This window comes from Pantherophis guttatus, chromosome 5 (assembly GCF_059756535.1).
Source record: "Pantherophis guttatus breed Tessera chromosome 5, ASM5975653v1, whole genome shotgun sequence".
NCBI classification, from domain to species: Eukaryota; Metazoa; Chordata; class Lepidosauria; order Squamata; family Colubridae; genus Pantherophis; species Pantherophis guttatus.
The window spans coordinates 66182920-66205455 of record NC_142067.1 but is presented as its reverse complement, the minus strand read 5'-3'; the positions used below and the strand labels follow the sequence as shown (position 1 = coordinate 66205455).

At 43.8% G+C, this 22536-nt stretch overlaps 1 long non-coding RNA gene across 1 annotated transcript in view; it reads left to right on the top strand.

Annotated features, from left to right (window-relative positions):
• The window catches only part of LOC148113435 (uncharacterized), a 130489-nt gene that overhangs the window by 89506 nt on the left and 18447 nt on the right, over positions 1-22536 (top strand). The window lies entirely within an intron of this gene.

Below are 22536 nucleotides of genomic sequence, written 5' to 3'. Positions count from 1 at the left end.
TTTTGGTTCTGTCCGACTCCCTGGGGGTTTGAGAGAGAGGGTCCCTGGGCTTAGGCTGGTTTATTTTAATGGCAAGTCTGTGGTCAGCAAAGCTCCCCTCATCTGCGAGTTGATTGAGGAGGAGAACACAGACCTGGCTTGCATTACAGAAATCTGGTTGGGCTCGGAGGGAGGGGACCCTCTGATTGAACTTTGCCCATCAGGTTTTTGGGTGCTACACCAGCCGAGGGCCCAGGGTAGGGGTGGGGGTGGTGGCAGCTGTTATCAGGGAGTCCCTTGGCCCACGGGAGGTCACTTTTCCTCAGAAAGACGGGTGTGAGTCCCTTCTTATGAGATGGGGTCTTATGAGTTGGGCCTGTTGACTACGTACCTATCTCCCAGCTGCGTATCAACGGCCCTGCCCGGGCTGCTCGATGCTCTCTCGGGGTTGGTGGTTGAGTTCCCTAAACTTATTGTTCTGGGGGACTTTAATCTGCCATCCCTGGGTGGAACGTAAGGGGCGGCCCAGGAGTTCCTGGCTTCCATGGCAGCCATGGGCCTGACCCAGATAATTCAGGGCCCGACTCATGAGGGGGGGCACACCCCCGATCTTGTTTTTATCTTGGAACAATGGCACGATGACTTCGGTGGGGGAGTACCAGTTATCCATTCCCTATCATGGACCAATCTTCATCTCCTGCAGCTAGGCTTCCAGAATGCCAACCCCACCCCCCCGCTGGGATGTTGGACCAACCATCTGGTTCTGCCCCAGGAGCCTGATGGACCTGGAAAGGTTCCAGACGGAGCTTGGGACAATACCTCTCTACCTCTCCCATGCCCCGGTCGAGGCTCTGGTGGATGCCTGGGAAAAGGCGGCCTCTGGGGCACTCGACCGTGTCGTGCCTTTGTGGCCTCTGACTCAACTCAGATCCTGGTTGGCTCCTTGATTTACGGAGGATCTCCGGGAGATGAAGTGCCATAGGAGAGGCCTAGAGAGCAGTTGGAGAGCCAGCCGTTCCAAATCTGACTGTTCCCAGTTGAGATTGTTTACATGATCCTATCTGGTGGTGATGGAGGCGGCGAAGTGAGCATACTTCTCCGCCCTCATTGCATCCACAGATAATTGCCCGGCCGCCCTGTTCAGGATGTCCCACTCCCTCCTAAATTGGAGGGCGGGGGATGATCCTTTGCAGGGATGCACCGAGGCATCTGCTGGATAAGATCGCTTGGATTCGGGATGGCCTGGACTCTGACTGGACAGAGTCTGACGGTGAGGAGGCAGCTGGTCTTGTGATTTGGGAAAAGTTCGATCCTGTCACCCCTGAGGAAGTGGACAGGATCATGGGAAGGTTGAGTGCCACCACGTGTGTACTGGTCCCATGTCCCTCCTGGCTAGCTTATGTGGCCCGCGAGGTGACACGGGATTGGATCCAGGCAGTAATAATGGCATCATTGGATGAGGCAGTGGTGAGACACCTCCTCAAGAAACCTGCCTTGGATCCAACTATATTGGATAACTTTCATCCGGTCTCCAACCTTCGTTTTGTAGCGAAGGTTGTTAAGAGCGTGATGGCATGGCAGCTCCCATTGGCCCTGGAGGATACAGACTACTTGGATCCATACCAATCGGGTTTCAGGCTGGGGTACAGCATGGAGACGGCATTGGTCGCACTGGTGGATGATCTTTGGAAGGCTCGGGACAGGGGATATTCGTCTGTTCTGGTCCTCTTGGATCTTTCGGCGGCATTTGATACCATCGACCATGGTATCTTGCTGCGACGGCTCGAGGGGTTGGGAGTGGGAGGCATTGTTCTATGGTGGTTCTCCTCCTATCTCTCGGGCCGTACGCAAGCGGTGTTGGCAGGGGGGCAGAGGTCGGCTATGAGGCCCCTCACTTGTGGGGTGCCCCAGGGGTTGGTCCTCTCGCCTCTCCTGTTTAACATCTATATGAAGCCGCTTGGGAAGTTCATCTGTGGTTTTGGGGTGCAGTATCATCAGTAAACTGATGATACCCAGCTTTTTATATCCACTCCAAACCAGCCCAGTGATGCCCTCAACGTGATGTCCCGTTGCCTGAAAGCGGTACGGATCTGGATGGGGAGGAACAGGCTTCAACTCAACCCTGCCAAGACTGAGTGGCTGTGGGTACTGGCATCTTGTTCCGATCGAGATGTTCCATCGTTGACCATCGGTGGTGAGGTGTTACCCCCTGTGGATAGGGCCCGCAACTTGGGTGTCCTCCTGGATTCACGGTTGTCTCTGGAAGACCATGTGATGACTGTGACCAGTCATCACATGGGGGGCATTTGCCCAGGTTCACCTTGTACGACAGTTGCGCCCTTACTTGGACCAATATGCCCTATGCACCGTTATTCATGTACTGGTCACTTCCCGTCTTGACAACTGCAACGCTCTCTACCTAGGGCTGCCCTTGAAAACCACTCAAAGGCTTCAGCTGGTGCAGAATGCAGCCATGAGGGTTGTGATGGGAGTATTCTGACCCTCCCATGTTACACCCCTCCTGCGCAGCTTGCATTGGTTACCGGTTGCCCTTCGGGTGAGGTTCAAGGTGCTGGTTATCACCTATAAAGCCCTTCATGGCCTAGGCCCAGGATATCTGTTGGACCCCCTGCAGCCAGCAACAATCCCCAATTGCCCAGTGCGTTCCCACAGACAGGGCCTCCTCAGGGTGCCATCAGCCAGACAGTGTTGGCTGGCAACCCCTAGGGGGAGAGCTTTATCTGTGGGCGCACCCACCCTCTGGAACCAACTTCCGTTGGAAGTCCGGATGGCCCCTGACCTTTGCTTGTTCCGCCGCGAGTTGAAGACCTGGTTGTTCTGTAGCCTGGACTGATGGGGGTTTTTAATGAATTTTAAACTGTTTTAAATTTGATTTTAATTTTATATCGTTTTAATAAGGAATTATGCATTTTACCGTTGTGAGCCACCCTGAATCCTCGGAGATAGGGCGGCATATAAATTGCATAAAATAAAATAAATACAATAAATAAGGTTTTGTAAAATTGCAGTATGTGCCTACACATGATCAGATTGCTGACATGCTCAACAAGCCACTTCCAGCAGCTCAGCACGAGTATCTGCGTAAGAAGATGTTCCTTAACTGATGGCAGTACCTGATGTCCGCTCAACTGACAAAGAATGGGTTCTCACTGCGTTATGAGCTTCCATCCTAAGATTTATGGTAGCCTGGCCAAGAACCTTATCACGTCTCTGTAGTAACTGAGATAAGACTGTCTTGTGATTTCTGAGCTACTGCGCATGTCTACATTCTTTCTTTTCTAACTTCCTGATTCTTCCTTTGTCCGTCTGTGTGATAAGACTGCCGGTAAAATGTAGTTAGCTGTTTTTTGTTTTTTTTTACTTTTATAATAAAATGTTTCTTAGAATACATTCAGGTTTTCTTTTTTTGAGAGTATACACCATGAAAAACAAGATCCATTCACCTCTATTTAATTACAGTTTCCCCAGGGGGGGAACGAGGCTGATTCACGCTTCGACAGTGGGTAATTCAGAGAACCAGTAGCAAAAATCCCTGCCCCCCCACCCATGCCCATCCAATCACCCGGTCGCCCGCTTACCGTTTCTTTTAAAAAATGCTTTTAAAAGGTAAAAAAAAGGCTCTGACGATCATAGCTGAGCTGCCTGATCGTCAGAGCCCCCCCTTTTTTTACTTTAAAAGTGTTTTTTTACAACCTACTCAGTAATAGGTTGTTAAAAAATGCTTTTAAAAGTAAAAAAAGATCACGTGCCACAGCTGATCACCCATCCACGCGCTGTTCTACTTACCCCATGCCTCCTTTTGGCATGTACTGCGCACGTGCACACCTCTCATTTGGTGCATGGTGCACACTGCGCGTGCGCAAGCGCAGCGTATATGCGCAGCCAGCAAACCGGTAGTAAACTTGTTCAGATTTCACCACTGAAATCAATATATATATATATATTGCTGATAAAGAAATAAAGGGAGGCTAGTATAGATCTATAAAGGGAGATCTATTTCAAGCTTTTTAGGTTTCATCAGCTAGCCATGCCCTTACTCGGATTTGAACTTGGGCTTCCTGCATGTTAGGCACTTGAATTAACCTTCTGAGCCAAAAGTTCTCCTCCCTTCATCAGCTTGAGCTAGGGGAAAGATTAAGTGTTTTTCTATCGAGACAGTATTATATATACATATATATGTATGTATGTATGTATGTATGTATGTATGTATGTATATATGTATATTTGGTTATTCGGGTTTTCTCCCACGTAAAATTGGAAGTGTCTTGGCGACGTTTCGACGAAGTCTCATTCGTCATCTTCAGGCTGGTGTTTTCAGCTTCGTGCTTCTAGGAGTAATGTGTCATCGCAGCTGTTTCTTCCTTTTAACTGCCAGTGGGGGTGTGAACTGATTGGGTGGGAGCTTGGCTGTGTTCTGATTAGGTGGAGGTGTGTTCTGATTGGTTGGGGGCATGGCTGTGCTCTGATTGGATGTGGGGTCGGCTGTGCTCTGATTGGCTGGGTATGTGTTCTGTTTGGATGGGGGCTTGATTGTGCTCAGGTTAGTCTGAGTTGCAGGGGGATTTGAGCTGGTGAGCTGCATTGCTGTTGTTTGGCTTCGCGTTTGTGGTCATGCCACATCTTCATGGTGGGTGTCAGTTTGCTTCATGTATGGATTGGAGGGGTTTAAAGTGGCTAATGATGCAGCTGTGGTCTGGTTTCTGGTTTGTGGTCGTGCCTCATCATCGCTGTGGGTTTGGGTTTGCTTTTTGCGTGGATGTGTGGTGGTGACATCCTGTGTGGTTTTCGTGAGTGTGGGTCTGTTGTCATTCTTTGTGTTAGGGACTCGTTTGTCAATAAGGAAAGGTTTCCAAATGGCTGGTAGGCGGGAGGTATCATCTCGTTTATTCATGCTGTGTGGACGTTTTTCTATCTCGATGGCTTCTTTGATTATTCTGTTGTTAAAGTGTTCAGTTTTGGCGATAGTTCTGGTTTTTCTAAAGTCAATATCATGTCTTGTGGCTTTAAGGTGTTGGACCAGGGAAGAAGCAAACCCACACCGATGAAGCACGACCACAAACCAGAAGCCAGACCACAGCTGCATCATTAGCCACTTTAAACCCCTCCAATCCATACATGAAGCAAACTGACACCCACCATGAAGATGTGGCACGACCACGAACGCGAAGCCAAACAACAGCAACGCAGCTCACCAGCTCAAATCCCCCTGCAACTCAGACTAACCCGAGCAAAACCAAGCCCCCACCTAAACAGAACACAACCCCATCCAATCAGAGCACAGCCAACCTCCCATCCAATCAGATCACAGCCAAACCCCCAACCAATCAGAACACACCTCATGTTCTTTTTTTTTATTGAAAAAGTTTTACAAATACAAATTTCCCCCTTTCCCCCCCTTTCCCTCCCTAGCCCTCCCTTACCCTCCCCTCCCCCCATGGCTTCCCCAGGATGAAATCCAAATCCAAATCATATTATATAATACTTCCTCTACATCTACTCTACCCCCTGTGTGTTATACATTTCTTCCTGACATTCTAGTATACTATCCCCTGTAAACTATACATTTCTACACACCTCATGTTCTGTCCCTGTTCCACACACGCACCCCCACAGACGGCCTGGAGTTAATAAGCCACACGACAAAATCTTTGAAGATAAAGCTGGCAGCAACCCAGTGGCTAGCTGCCAATTCAGATTTTACTCATACAAAACAAAGATTAGACTGCAAGCATTCCGATAAAGCAGGCAAAGTTTCAACAATACAAGGATTAGTCCAAATGCAGTCCGACAAGGCAGGCAGAAGTCCAGTAATGCAGAGATCATGGATTATTTCTAGTTTTTTCTCGTCACAAACTGAACTGGCCACCACACCCACATTTATACCCTGTGGGTTGTGGTCCAGTGACTCAGCTAATCTCTGGCACGCCTTCCCCTCTGCTGCGCATGCTTCTCCCTGCGCCACTGCCGAGGATCCAGCCAGCGCTTATCTACTTCGTCGCTGTCCACCTGTGGCTGTGGGGATGTGCTTGGCTCTGGGCCTATCTCTTGGCCTTCGGTGTCCTCCAGAGGCATTGCCAAAGAGGAGGGTCCTGGAGAGGGAGGCCTTGCCAACTCCTCTCCCTCACTCCCAGAGTCTGCATTGTCGATAGCCCAGTCTGAGGCAATGGAGTCACAACACCTCAACCCAATCAGAACACAGCCAAGCTCCCACCCAATCAGTTCACACCCACACTGGCAGTTAAAAGGAAGAAACAGCTGCGATCACACATTGCTCCTAGAAGCATGAAGCCGAAAACACCAGCCTGAAGATGATGAATGAGACTTCGTCGAAACGTCGCCAAGACACTTCCAATTTTACATGGGAGAAAACCCGAATAACCAAAGACCTACATACAAACACCCGCGAAAGCTTCCAAACACACACACACACACACATATATTATATATTCTACCAGAAGAAAACACACACAAACCGCTATCTGCACGCACTCTCACACCACCACCCAGCACAGATCAACTCCGTAGCCAAGACACTCATCTCCAGAACAAAATGCTTAGCTGACAAACAACACCTAAGAACTGAACTACACACTCTCACTAACGTACTAACATCCAACGGATTCCAAAGAAATAATCCAAAAAGAAACCCCACTAAAATCCAAGACAGAGAACAAGAAAACAGCAAATCTCTCCTCCCATACATAAAAGGCACCACAGACAGAATCAGCAAGATCCTCCACAAACACAACATCAAGACAGCATTCTGCACAAACCAAAAAATATCCACCATCCTAAGAAACCCCAAAGACAAAATTGAGTTAGAAAATCAAGGAGTATATGAAATCCCATGCACTGCCTGCCCCACCACATACATCGGACAAATCAACAGAAGAATAAATGCACGCACTGAAGAACACAAGAATTCAGTCAGAAAAGAGGAACCAACTTCTTTCCTGGTCCAACACCTTAAAGCCACAGGACATGAAATTGACTTTAAAAAGACCAGAACTATCGCCAAAACTGAATACTTTAACAACAGAATAATCAGAGAAGCCATCGAGATAGAAAAACATCCACATAGCATGAATAAATGAGATGATACCTCCCACCTACCAGTCATTTGGAAACCTGCCCTCATTGACAAATGACTCCCTAACACAAAAAATGACAACAGACCCACACTCACGAAAACCACACAGGATGTCACCACCACACATCTATGCAAAAAGCAAACCCACACCGATGAGGCACGACCAGAAACCAGAAGCAAGACCACAGCTGCATCATTAGCCACTTTAAACCCCTCCAATCCATACATGAAGCAAACTGACACCCACCATGAAGATGTGGCACGACCACGAATGCGAAGCCAAACAACAACAATGCAGCTCACCAGCTCAAATCTCCCTGCAAATCAGACTAACCCGAGCACAATCAAGCCCCCACCTAAACAGAACACGCCCCCATCCAATCAGAACACAGCTAACCTCCCATTCAATCAGATCACAGCCAAACCCCCAACCAATCAGAACACACCTCAACCGAATCAGAACACAGCCAAGCTCCCACCCGATCAGTTCACACCCCCACTGGCAGTTAAAAGGAAGAAACAGCTGCGATCACACATTGCTCCTAGAAGCACGAAGCCTAAAACACCAGCCTGAAGATGACGAATGAGACTTCGTTGAAACGTCGCCAAGACACTTCAAATTTTATGCGGGAGAAAACCCAAATAACCAAATATATATATATATATATATATATATATATATATATATATATATATATATGTATGTATGTATGTATGTATGTATGTATGTATGTATGTATGTATGTATGCATGCATGCATATGTATATGTATATGTATATGTATATACGTATACATATATTTCTTTTTCTTTTTCGTAGGCTTTTATGTGCATATTCTTTCTAGCCAGGTTTTACCTACGTAAGCTAAGATGTTCTACTGCCCTGGTTCTGTGAAATCTCATTCACAAGTTTCTGGGCTTTTTGTTTCTTGCTGACAAACAGCAACTCTCCCAAATAGCAGCACAGAGTTGCTGTTTGTCAGCAAGAAACAAAAAGCCCAGAAACTTGTGAATGAGATTTCACAGAACCAGGGCAGTAGAACATCTTAGCTTACGTAGGTAAAACCTGGCTAGAAAGAGTATACATATATATATGAGAAAATACATTTTCAAATTTTGAGTTAAACCTTTCTTTCAGTTGCACATATTAGGCAGATAAAAATGCATCCTGATTCCAGTTAACTTATTAAGTTTAAGTCACTCCTTCCAGCTTATCTTCATGGAGTAAAATCTTTTTCTTCTCTGAAAATATCAAAAACTTGTAATCCTTTCTTTTTATCATAAAATCCTCACTCTTGTTAATGTCCTTAAAGAAAAAGTCCCAAATTTGTCTTTTTTCTCACCACTCTTCTTTCAGTTGTGTTGAGAGGTTCATATTTGAACCATAATAGTGAGGGTGAAAATGAAAGTTTATATCCAGTTCTTTCAAGGCTACAATATACTCCTCTGCATTTTCAGCTATTTGAAAATTTGCCTCTGCAGTTTGGTGACATTCACCATGTCCACCCTGAAGATGACATATGTGTAGCCATGGTTTATTACAGTGAAATCAATGTGAAAGATACAATTGTTTATATGTGAAAATAATTGAAAGTAAGATATAAAATTGAAATGCTAGTAAAAGAGAAAAACAATCATTGATATGGGAATAAGAAATTAGGAATTAAAGAAAATAAGAGGTGGAAGGTTAACTTAGTTAAAAGGTTTTAAGGTAAAAATGGAATAAGTTGAAATACATTTTTAAGAATTTTAAGAATTAAAAAATATGATGGGAATTTTGAGAAATACATTCAATAAACGGAGGAAAAATCGGGGATGCCTGGACACTATAGTGAAAAATATGGAATTGAAAATGAATACAGCAATGAATACAGCACCTACTATCTGGAATGAGCTCCCCCCAGAGATACGGACGATCCCGGATCTACACACCTTCCGTCGCGCTCTTAAAACTTTTTATTCCATCAGGCTGGCCTGGCCTAATTTTTCCCTTTTAAAATGCAAATTTTAATTTGTTTTTAATTTATTGGAATGTTTTTAAATCTGTCTTTGGCCAAATTGTTTAATTTGGTTTTATTCTGTTTTTAAATTTTGTATTTATGTGTTTTTATCTTGTGGCTGTTCACCGCCCTGAGTCCTTCGGCAGTAGGGTGGTATACAAATCAAATAAACTAAACTAAATAAACTAATAGAGAGAGATAGAAGAAGGAGTAGGGAGATGGAAGGAAGGGAGAAGGCGAGAGAGGAATAGAAGAAAGGGAAGAGGAAGAAAGGGAGGGGAAATAAGAGTAGGAGATAAGGTTAGATAGGGGGAAGAAAGGAGGAGGGGGAGAAAGGAAGGTGAAATAGAGAAGGAGTAGGAGAGGAGGAAAGAAGAAAGTAGGAAGGATAAAAGAAGGGAGGGAGAGGAAAGAGAAGAGAAAGAGAAGAAAGATTGCTGTAAAACAAAAAAGATGACATGGAAGAAAGGCAACCCTGAACATGTTTAAATGTATTAGGATAAAGAATGAATTATCAAAAAATTAAAAGAGAATATATATGATTAAAAATTGAGAAATTAGAACTTGAGGGTGAAAGAAGATGTTGTTTATATACATAAGCATAGAAATGTTAAGTTATAATTTAAAAATATGGAAAAAGAATATTTTGGCAAAACCCAGCAAAATCCAGCTGCTCCTATATTATTCAAGGAAAAGAAAGATGCAGGGATGAGATTATGCATGGACTTTAAAGCAATAAATATTGCGTGTGCGCACAATATCTACCCCTTACCCCTCATGAAAGACATGCTAGGACACCTAGCTAAAAGAGTATTCACAAAACTAGACCCCCAAGAGGTGTACTACCGAGTCCCGCATCAAAGAAGGGGATGAGTGGAAAACTGCTTTCAACTGCCCCTTAGCCTTTTGGGTTACAAGGAGCCCCCAGAGTCTTCATGCAGCTGATAAATGAAGTCCTGCAGGAGGGAGTTCTTGTGTATTTAGATGACATTCTCATCTACAACGAAACCTTAGAGTATGGGTCCTCAAACTATCGCCTGCGGCCCGCATGCGGCTCACTGAAGCCATTAATCCAGCCCTCACAGGACCATGAGGCTGCCCTGCCCACATCACCCTGCCCTCCCTTCAGCCGAGTGCAGGACTTACCTTCACGAGTCCCGCAGACTGGAACTGAAAGGTAAGGCCAACCATTTTTGCCTGCAGAATGCTGCTGGAGATGGGGGAGGTCAAAAATGGGGTGGACAGATGCCCCAGGAGGCAAAAAATGGGAGAAAACAGCCCATTTTTGGCCAAAAAATGGGCCACTTTTGCCTGTTTTTGGCCTGCAGAATGCTGCTGGGAGTGGGGGAGGTGAAAAATGGGGTGCACAGATGCCCCAGGAGCAGGGGTGAAATGCTCCTGGTTCGGACCGGCTCGGGCGAGTAGGTAGCGATGGCGGCGGGCACTTCGGAGAACCAGTAGCAAAAATCCCTTCCCCCTCCCAGCCTCCAGCTTGCTTACCTTCACTCTTTGGACTGAATCCTGAGCCGCTGGTTGCAATGCCTGCCTTGCTTCGCTTGCTGTAATCCCTGCAATCCATTGCATCAGCAATCAACTGAATCTCCCTGCCTGCAATCAAGCTCATCGGTGAGCAGCTCTATCTGCCTGCCTGCCTGCCTGCCTGTAAGTTTTTTTCCCCTTTGGGAGCTTTAAAAAAAATAGTTAATTGCAGGTTTTTTTAGTTTAGTTTCTTGGTTTCTTTTTTTTTAGACCTAGCCATTTAAAGTTTAGGAAGTTTTAAATTTAGCTGCTTTTATATAAAAATAAAATAAAATAATATTTGTGCAGCTTTCTGAGATTTTGTGTGTTTCTGTAGTGTTTCACTCTAACTACACAAACACAAAATCTTTCAAAGCTGTATGTGGAATTTTGTGTGTGTAAAGTGTGAAAGTTGGTTTTTTGGACTTTTTGTGGCTGTGTGAGGTTCCTGCTTGTTGCAGGGGCCATTTTGGGTCTAGCACAGCTGCTTTTACATTGCGGGTGAGCCAGTTATGTTGTGTTGTGTTTTGTGGGTTAAAAAAGGGCAAAGAAGTGATGTTGACTTGGCCACGCCCACATGACCAACAAGCCACACCCACACAGTCACCTGACCAACAAGCCCCACCCACTAATCAAGCCACGCCCACAGAACCGGTAGCAAACATTTTTAGATTTCACCCCTGCCCAGGAGGCAAAAAAAAAAATGGGTGAAAATTGCCTTTTTTTTTTCACCTCCTCCGCCTCCAGAAGATAGATAAAGAGAGATAGAGAGAAAGAGACAGAGGGAGAGGGAGAGAGAAGCAGAAAGAGAGAGAAACAGAAAGAGAGAGGCAGAAAGAGAGAGAGACAACACAGAGAGAGAGAGAGAGAGAGAAAGAGAGAGAAAGGGAGGGAGGGAGGGAGGGAGGGAGGGAGGGAGGGAGGGAGAGAGATTTGATTATAAGCTCCTTGGAGTTGAGAAAAATCAGTGGTGGGATTCTACCGGTTCGCATTAGTTAAGCAATTCGGAAAACCAGTTGTTAGGAAAAAAATCTCCTTTTGTTTTTTTCCACTTTACAGGGTTAATCCTGTAAGGAATTTGTATTTCCTAGCATAATCTTTATTGCCCTGCTTACAGAAACTGCCTCTCCATTAACCCTTATTACATTCTTGGCAGTATGCCTAGATTTACTGTCGCTTCTGGTTCCGGAGCTTCTTGGAGGCTTTTTTTCCCCCTTGATTTTCTTAAAGGGGAAGGGTTGTTTTAAGCTTTTTACACTGCTGTTGGGAGGAAATACTCCCCTTATGTTGCTTCTGGTTCAAGAGCTTCTCAAAGGTTTTTTATTTTGTTTTCTTTTGCTTGACTTTCTTAAAGGGGAAGGGCTGTTTTAAGCTTTTTACACCGCTGTTGGGAGGAAATACTCCCCTGTTGGAGTTCTTCCAGCCAAGGTGCAATGATCAGCACTTTGAAGAAATAATTGAATAATGAAGCAGAAGCTTTTAATGTCAAGGAACCAAGATGAGTGATATTCAGCAAGACTTCTTGGCTAGCTAGAAAGATTGACATTCAAACGTGAGTTTACATACCCTTTCTGTCATTTGGTCTAAAACTGGTTTTTGGTGAAGTTTAATTCTGTCCTTGGTGATGTTTAATCCTGTGTTTAGTGATGAGATAATTTTCCCTATTCAGCTTTGTTTGGAAGGAAAAATGTTAATCTCTGTTCTTGAAAAGAAGCAACTTTGGAAATCTGACTAGTTCCTGTGTCTATTTATTTTAGTAATTGGTTTAACAAGCAACAGATACTCTGTTTTCTCCTTTGCTTCATTCTGGAGACCTTTCTACTAAAGGGTTTCACTTTATGAGCAAGAGTTGGCTGCTGATAGTTATCACTGTATTTTAACTATTTCAATTCCTCAAGGTGCTCTGGCACCCTGCCTGATTTATAACTCCAGTTTGCAGGTATTTCTAATCTAATGATTGGTATTTAGGGCAGCTTTTTGCAAGCAAAGACGCTTTTTGTATTTCTGTACAGGTAATCCTTGACTTACAACAGTTACAATGGCACTGGAAAAAGTGACTTATGACCATTTTTCACACTTATGACCTTTGCAGCAAACTGTCATTAGGGCAAAGAAGCGATGCCACATGACCACCTGGCCACACACAGTCACATGAAGCACTGCAGTTGTGAAATGAGTGACATGGTTGTTAAGAATGCTGCAACGAGCATAAATGATGAGCGATCAAAAGTGCAAGGACCTGCCAGAAACCACTTTTTTCAGCCCTCTGGGTAGTCCCTATGTGCATAGGGACTATTCAGAGGGCTAAAAAAGTTATTTTTGACCGGTCCTTGCACTTTTGACTGGTCCTCGCACTTACGACTGTCCTCACATTTTACATTTTGCACCATATTTTGTCACCGTGGTGAAGAAAAGCAGTTGTGAAATCAGTGACATGGTTGTTAAGAATGCTGCAATGTGCATAAATGTGAGGATGGTCATAACTGAGAGGACCAGTCAAAAGTGCAAGGACCAGTTAGAAATGACTTTTTTCAGCCCTCTGAGTAGTCCCTATGCACATAGCCATGGCCACCTGGTCACATGACCACCCAGTCACATGACCACCAAGCCATGCCCCCAAATAAGCCACGCCCACATAACCGGTTGTTAAAAAAATTGAATCCCACCACTGAGAAGAATTGCTGCAAAACTGAGTTTTCTGAAGTGGATCACTAGACTCCTAAACAACTGAAAAAATGATCTAGTAAAAAGAAAAGTCAACCAAAACACGCAAACAAAAGCAAATAAAACACCCCCAGGAACAAAACAAATTAAAGTTTAATTTGTGTGCATTGTTTAATGGACTGTTAAATTGGCCACGCCCACCTAGTCACATGACCTAGCCACGCCCAACCAGGCATATGACCACCTAGCCATGCCCACCAGCTGGTCTGGCCCCCCAACAGTCTGAGGGATTGAGGCCCCCTGTTTAAAAAGTTTGAGGACCCCTGCCTTCGAAGAACACGTGAAATTGGTGTGAGAAGTGTTAAAGAAATTACTTGCAGCAAAACTGTATGTGAAGCTATCAAAATTGCGTTCCACAAACCTGCACTGGATTATCTTGGCTACTGCATCTCAAATCAAGGAATAGCAATGGACCCAGGGAAAATGAAAGCGGTGTTACACTGGCAAACCCCATGCACTCGCAAGCAATTACAAAGCTTCCTACGGTTCGCCAGGTTCTACCACCAATTCATTCCTTCATTTGCAGAAACTGCCTTGCCGATCACCAAATTGCTCAAGATGGGGAGGGCCAGCAAAACCCAGAACAGGACAACTGTTCTGTTCCCCAGGCATCTGGCTCCACTGGGAACAGGCAGATAAACTCTATCAAACAGGTTTTCATACAGATCATTTATTAGGGTATCCTCAAAACATAGACTTACTATCATGATGAGTCATGGTGAGTCCAGGTGAGATTCATCCTTATTTCATAATCTTTCCTAATGTAAAATGACGGTAGATCTGTCCCCCTGTTCAGAAAGCATGCTTTTATTTTCTGTGGCAATTCATAATTCATAATTGCCACAGAGGACCGAACAATCTTAAGAGCCCTTATTAGGACTTATTTAGTGGCGATACGGTCGGCAAAATGTTCACATTTTTCCGCACTTATTGCATCCGCTGATTCTCGCCCAGCCGCACTGTTTAGGGTGACTCGCTCTCTCCTTAATGTAGGGGGAGCGGAGGAGCCCTTACAGGGTAGAGCTGAGGAATTTGTGCAGTTTCTGTCGGATAAAGTCGCTCAGATTCAGATGGACCTGGACTCTGATTGAGCAATTCCAACCGAGGTGACCAGAGCAGGTCTTAGTCGTATTGTGTGGGATGAGTTTGAGCCTGTGACTCCTGAGGAAGTGGACAAGCCTGTGAGTGCGATGAGTTCCTCCACTTGTTTGTTGGACCCGTGCCCCTCCTGGCTGGTTTCAGCCAGAAGGGAGGTGACACGAGCCTGGCTCCTGACTTTAGTTAACGCTTCCTTAAGGGAGGGGTCTTTTCCACAACCATTAAAGGAAGCGGTCGTAAGGCCCCTCCTCAAGAAGCCTTTCTTGGACCCAGCAGAATTAAAGAACTTTCATCCAGTCTCCAACTTACCCTTTGTGGGGAAGGTTGTAGAGAAAGTGGTGGCACTTCAGCTCCTACGGACATTGGATGAAACGGATTATCTGGACCCTTTTCAATCTGGCTTCAGACCTGGCTACAGCACGGAAACTGCTTTGGTCGCTCTGATGGATGATCTCTGGCGAGCCCGTGATGGGGATCATTCCTCTATTGTGGTGCTACTTGACCTCTCAGCAGCTTTCGACACCATCGACCATGGTATCCTACTAGGCCGACTAAAGGAGTTGGGAGTTGGAGGCACTGTGTTACGGTGGTTCTCCACTTATCTCTCTGGTCGATCACAGTCGGTGTTAATAGGACAGAAGTTGACCCCTAGGCCCCTCGTTTGTGGGGTGCCTCAGGGCTCGGTCCTCTCTCCCCTTCTATTCAATATCTACATGAAATTGCTGGGGGAGATCATCCAATGATACGGGGTGGGATATCAGCAGTATGCCGTTGATACCCAGCTGTATATCTCCACCCCACATCATTTCAGTGAAGCAGTGGATGTGATATGCCAGTGTCTGGAGGCTGTGAGAATCTGGATGGGAGTCAACAGGCTCAGACTTAATCCAGACAAGACTGAGTGGCTGTGGGTATTGCCTCCCAAAGACCATGTCGATTGTCCATCCTGGGGGGGGAGAAGCTGTCCCCCTCAGAACGGGTTCGCAATTTGGGTGTCCTCCTTGACCCACAGCTGAGATTAGAGCAACACCTGGCAGCTGTGGCTAAGGGGACCTTTGTACAGGTTCACCTTGTACACCAATTGCAACCCTACCTGGATCGGGAGGCTCTTTTCATGGTCACTCATGCCCTTGTCACCTCACGGTTGGATTATTGCTATCCCTGAAAAGTGTTCAGAGACTACAGTTGGTCCAGAATGCAGCTGCTCGAGCGGTCATGGGTGCACCTAGGTACTCCCACATTACACCAATCCTCCGTGAGCTGCACTGGCTTCCTATTGGTCTCTGGTCAAAATTCAAGGTGTTGGTTACTACTTTAAAGCCCTATATGGCTTAGGGCCAGGCTATCTTCAAAACCATCTTCTACCGCATAGCTCCCAATGACCAGTAAGATCCCACAGAGTTGGCCTCCTCTGGGTCCCATCAGTTAAACAATGTCGGCTGGTGGGTCCGTGGGGGAGGGCCTTCTCTGTGGCTGCCCCGGCTCTCTGGAATCAGCTACCTCCTGAGGCCCAGACCGCTCCCACCCTACTGGCCTTCTGGAAAATGATGAAAACCTGGCTTTTCCAGCAGGCTTGGGGCAGTTGATCTCACCACTGCGATCTTGCGAGATCTGGCCATGAGTAGTTGTGTATGGGTTTTTTTTAACGTCTTTTATTGTATATTGTTTATACTGTCTTTGTTGTAAGCCGCCCAGAGTCCTTGGAGAGTTGGGCAGCGTAGAAATACGAATAATAAATAAATAATGGCCGGGCTTTGTTCTACAACCACACAGAAAGCCTCAGTGGCCAATCAGACACACAGATGTGGTCACATGTCATGGACTACATTTCCCATAATGCAATCTCTCTCTACATCTCCCACAATGCAATCTCTTAAGGAGACAGCTCTTAATTCTTAAGGTAACTAATTCACTATAATTCACTATCTGAAACAGCACAACAATCCCTGAGCTGGATGTTAGATTGCCAATGTGCATTTGAAACCTTTAAAAGATGCTTTGCTGAAGAACCTGTGTTAAAGCACCCGGACCCAGATCAACCCTTTGTAGTGCAGGCAATGCAAGCAACATAGCCATGGCCACCATCCTCCTCCAAAGAAACAACAAGGGGGACCTGCAGCCATCCATCCAAAAAACTCAGTGACACAAAAAGGGCAGTGTGGGAGAAGGAAGCTTATGCAGTACGTTGGGCACTACTCGCCTGGAGACAATTCTTAGAAGGCAGCCAGCAATCATTTGAGGTTTGGACTGATCATAAGAATTTAGAAGCACTGAAAACTCCAAGAAAACTCTCTCCAAAACAAGTTCATTGAAAATATTTCAAGAGATTCAATTTCCAGCTAAAATATATCCCAGGAGGGAAAAACCTTCTCACTGATGCCTTGTCAAGAAAACCACAGTTTAACAGTACATGGGAGGAAGTTATTTACGCAATGATTTCCCCCTCCCAACCAGTGTCACAAGCCATCACTCGCACACAGTCCAAATGATACAGTGCAAAAGACAAAGAAGGAATGAAGGACAATAAAAACACACTAACCCTGAAAGGCAGAATAGCAGGAAGTGGTCTAAGTTGTATGTCCCCAGCATCATGTGAATCAAAGCGCTGCAGAAAAGCCATGACTCAAAGCAGGGGGAACATTTGGGCTATTTAAAGACATTGAACTTGGCCAGAAGGCAGTTCTGGTGGCCAAAAATGAAAAAAGACATGGAGGACTATGTAAAAGGTTGTGCTACCTATGCCACAATGAAGATGAGACCTGGGAAGCCCCCAGGACTCCTCCAACCAGTGGCTAATCCTTCATGAACCTAGGAGAAAATAGGAATGGATTTTATAGTGGAGCTTCTGGAGAGTGGCGGGAACACGGTCATTTGGACTATGGTTGATTTGGTCTCCAAGCAAGCCCTTTTTTTTTCTTTTCTTTTTTTAAGTTGATTTTTATTATAACATATAGTGATACAATCGGTACATTTTCGGTTCATTGGTGCAATTATATACATATATACATCTACATGCATTATTACTTGTCTTTTATTGATATTGTTTCTTGAAGTTAGATTTAATTTCAAAACACTTAAAGATAATAGTGCTCAACTCTCTAAGACTAAATATAATACTATTCATATAGATTTTGTTAATTAGTTAATATTTAATCTCTATTACCTTCTTTATTTCTTTCCCCCATCCATTCGTACCACATGTCCTACACGCTATAAAATTCTGAATCTTCTCTGTCATTAATTTCTGAAGTCAATTTGTTCATTTCGGCGCACTCCAATATTTTTCCAATAACATGTTCTTGAGGTGGTATTTGTTTTTCTTTCCAATACTGGGCAAAGGAAATTCTAGCGGCTGTCAGAATATGTATAATTAAATACTTTTTCTTTTTTGCATATTCGGTTTTCAAAATTCCCAGGAGAAAAGCTTTTGGGTCGAAATCAAAATTTTCTTTTATTATTTCTCTAATCCACATCCATATCATCCTCCAGAATTTTTGTGCCTGATTACATGTCCACCAGCAATGATAAAAAGTACCCTGCTGATGGTCACATTTCCAACATTTAGGGCTCGAATTGGGGTAGATTTTCGCTATCCTAGCTAGGGCCATGTGCCATCTATAAAACAGCTTGTATTGGTTTTCCTTATAAGCCGTCGCCTTTGTCATTTTAAGGTTATTATTCCATATTGAATCCCATTCGTTCAAATTGATATTCTGTCCTATATTTTTGGCCCATGCTAACATCGGTTCTTTAACTACTTCCTCTGCCATATCATACTCCAATAAGTAATTATATAATTTAGCTAGAATTTTGTCGTCCGTACCCATCCATATCTTATCAAATCCATTTATGCTCATTTCAATGCCAAATTCCTCTTTATCTTTTTTATATCTGGATTTAATTTGGTTATATGGCCACCAGTCTATAGAAATACCTTGTTCCATCAATTCTTCCCTTGTTTTAAGGTTCCCTCCCCCATCTAATAATTCATTGTATCTGACCGTTTTACCCATTTCTAATACATTTGAAGCAAGCAAGCCCTTTTCATTGCATGTTCAGGACTCCCCTCAGCCAAGAGACTAGCCAAGCTATTTGTCAAACACATAAATAGGCTCCATGGGGTTCCCCGCAGAATAATCTCTGATAGAGGGGTCCCGTTCACTGCAAAGTTCTGATGAGAGTTCATTAGGGCCATCGGGTTGTCCAGGGCCTGAGTTCTTCTTTCCCTCCAAGCACCAATGGTGTGGTGGAATGGACGAATGCAATGACTGGTCAATATTTGAGATGCTATGTAAATTACCAGCAATCAAATTGGGCTGAACTATTACTGTTCACTGAGGTAGCTTATAATAATGTGGTACACAGTAGCATGGGGTTAACTCTGTTCCAAATTAATACTGGGATGGAATTTGTCCCTATGCCTGAGTTGCCTCGAGACCCCCCTCATCCATGTCAGTAAATGAATGGATGGATTCCTTAAAGGAATGATGGGAGAACACCAAGCATGCTTTAACAGAAGCCACAAGAAACTATAAAGGACAAGCTGATAAACACCGCTCTCAGCAACAGCAATTTAAGGTGGGAGACAAAGTTTATTTGTCCACAAAATACTTAAAACTACAGTTGCCTTTAAGGAAATTAGGTTCTTTTGAAATTATTAAGATAATTAACCCAGTGACTGTGCAGCTTAAACTCCCTTGCTTATTAGGAAAAGTGCATCCAGTTTTCCACAGTAGTTTATTAATGTCAGGGTTTTGATCGATCCCATCCTGGCTATGAGATAATCACCCTGATTGATTAGAGGATGGACCGTGGCTTTCTCCAAGTTGCAATATTCTGAAATAAAACCCGAAGAAGTATTCTCTAATAAAACTCTTTTATTTGTAAAAAGTAACAAAACACCTATCTATCTAATTAGCTACATTTTGGCAGCATTCCTCTGCCGGACTATTCCTGGCAGAGAGAACAAAGGAAAGGGTAATAATGAAGGAAAATGGAATGTAGGACATGCGCAGTAAAAATACTGATAAGGAACTTGGCAAACTACAGTAAATCTATTAGTCCAAAAATATGAAGCTCAGCTGGGAAATACAAGAACGCAGTGACAATCCCCTTCTTTGCCAGTTGAGCGAATATCAGGTACATCATCAAATAAGGCACATCTTCTTATGCAGATACTTGTGTTGAGCTGCTGGGAGTGGTTTGATGAGCATATCAGCAATTTGATCATGTGTAGATACATACTGCATTTTAACAAAACCTTTTTTCACTAAATGTTTTATGTTTTGATAACGGATGTCAATGTGTCTGGACCTAGAACCTGTGAAATGTGATTCAGAAATATAAACCACCGATTCATTGTCTTCCATCACGGTGATCGGTCGAATCAGACGTGTCCAGATATCTGTGACTAATGCATCAAACCAAGTTAGAGAATTACATGCATCTGAAACACAAGCATATTCAGCTTCAGTAGATGAACAAGAAACAAAATTCTGTTTACGTACTTGCCAATAAACAGGACATCCATTTAAGAACATCATATAACCTGAAGTACTTTTACGTGATTTTTTATCACTTGCCCAATCAGAATCTGCATAACAACATAATTCTGCATAATCAGTATGTGTTGGTTCTAACAATAATTTCATGTGTTTAGTGTGTTTCAGTTATCTCAATAATTTCTTAACGCATGTCCAATGAAACTGTTTTGCCTTACCTACGTGTCGAGTTAAGAGATTAACACTAAGTGCAATGTTGGGTCTGGTCCAACTACTAATGTATAACAGTGACCCAATAACTGAACGATAAAGTGTTTGATCCTCGAACTCAGGACTTGCTTCTTGTGTCAAGTTATGAAAATCTGTTTGCATGGGTGTCTTTGTTGTGTTAGCATCCTTCATGTTGCAATGATGCAAAATTTGTTCAATTTTATCTTCTTGTGAAAGACTAAACCCCTTCTGTGTTTTTTCAATCTGAACACCTAAATAAGTGCTAATATGAATTAATGATTTCAATGTGAAGTATCTCTGCAAAGCTTTGGCAAAAATTTCACTCATTTGCTTATTTGGACCAATATAAACAATATCATTAACATAAACAAGAACTATCTCATATGCATTGTTAGATCTTTTTGTGAACACACACTCATCAGTTTCGGACTTAATAAAGCCCATTGAATTTAGTTTGTCAGTAAGACATAAGTACCACATTAAACCAGATTGTTTCAGACCATAAAGACTTTTGTTTAGAAACCAGGTATCCCCTTCTTGCTGTTGGAATCCTGGAGGACTTCTCATGTAGATCTCTTCATCTAGGTCTGCATGCAGATAAGCCGTGTCAACATCAAACTGGAAAACTTCTAAATCAAGGATAGTTGCAGTTGCTAAAGCAATTTTTACACTCTCAGTTCGAACTGTCGGTGAATAGGTATTTGTGTAGTCCTCAGGATAATGTTGAGCGAAACCCTGAGCTACAAGTCTGACCTTGTACAATGACTCACCATTTGGCTCCTTTTTGATTCTGTAGACCCATCGAGTGCCAATGACCTTTTTGTTTGCTGGAGGTTTTGCAGGTGTAAACACAAGTTTCTTTAGACTGTCCATTTCAACCTGCATTGCTTCATACCATTTGTCTTGCTCTGAATCAGGAAGCTGCTTGATTTGTGTGAAATTATCAGGTGGAAGTGTAACATTGCAAATCAAAGGCAAGGGTGCTTTTGTCAGTTGCCAAGAATATCGTTGTGGAGGGATTTCTTTTGTGGCCCTCTTGGAACATCTCGGAACAACAGTCCAGTCTTCTTCTGCTTCGTCCTCGTCCTCACTTTCGTCGCTAGCATCAGCACCCGCGGCTTGCGAAGATGGAACATCAGGTTGAGAAGAATCAGTGGAATCTTGATCATCAATCTACGTGGCATCAGCAGTATCATCTCTAGGAAAATAAACTCCAGGATCATTGGAATGAATCCTGGACCAGTCAATATCTTCCTCAAAATTAGCAGATTGGGAAATCACAATTACATGTTTAGAGTCAATAAATTTGCTCCATTTTGAGTTATCATCAATACCTATAAATCTCAGTCTTTTTGCTGCTGGACCTCCTTTCCTTCTGTGAGCTAAGGGAATGTTCACCATAGCATATGAACCAAAAATATGGATGTTTTTGAGATCGGGCTTGTAGCCATACAACATGAAGAAAGGAGTCTGATTCATTACACTGCTCCAAGTACGGTTGACAATGTAATTTGCATATTTTATAGCTTCACCCCAGTATATCATATCAAGGTTGGCGTCTTCTAGGAGACAACGCATCATGGTTTGCAGTACCCCTCCGTTGTGAGCTAGTGTGTCAGGGGCCGACGTCTGATGAAGAATTCCATTCTTACGCATCCAGTCCTGGAAACACTGAGACATGAATTCGGCACCACGATCACTCTGGATTCTGGCGATGCGAACTTGGTGTTGGGTGGAGACAAGGGCTGCAAAGTCTTTAAAGATCTGAAAGGTTTCAGATTTTTCTTTCATAGGATATACATATCCATATTTACAGTAATTATCAACAATTGTTAGAAAATATTTTCTACCACCAAATGATGGCGGGAATGGACCAACTATGTCAGTATGAACCAAATCAAAAATGCGTGTTGACAGGCGTGTAGCGCGTTTGGGAATGGCTGCTGCTTTGGATTTGGCCTTTTTGCATACCGCACAATCCAAAAACACCTTACACCCCTTTAGATCCAAACCTTTTGCGAACTCCGGCATCTTCCTAAGAACACAGAAACTGGCATGCCCCAATCTTCTATGTCATTTGTGGATACACCTAGAATGCAAAGGTTTACCAGTTAGTGAATTCTCAACATTAACAGTTTTATGAGGAACCTCAGGCTTGCTCTGAGCAATCTGTTTACCAATTCTCTTTTTGTTGGCTTTAGAACCCTTTGGAATAGCAAAAGGATCTCTCTCTGGAGCATCTCTCTCTGGGCCTGTGCTCTCCCTTTTTGGAGTTTGTATACTTGCCTGTGTTTGTGTTTTAGGCTTTGGCTTTAAGTAATAAACACCACCAATTAATATGGTTCCAGCAACAATATCTCCATCTTTAACTATGT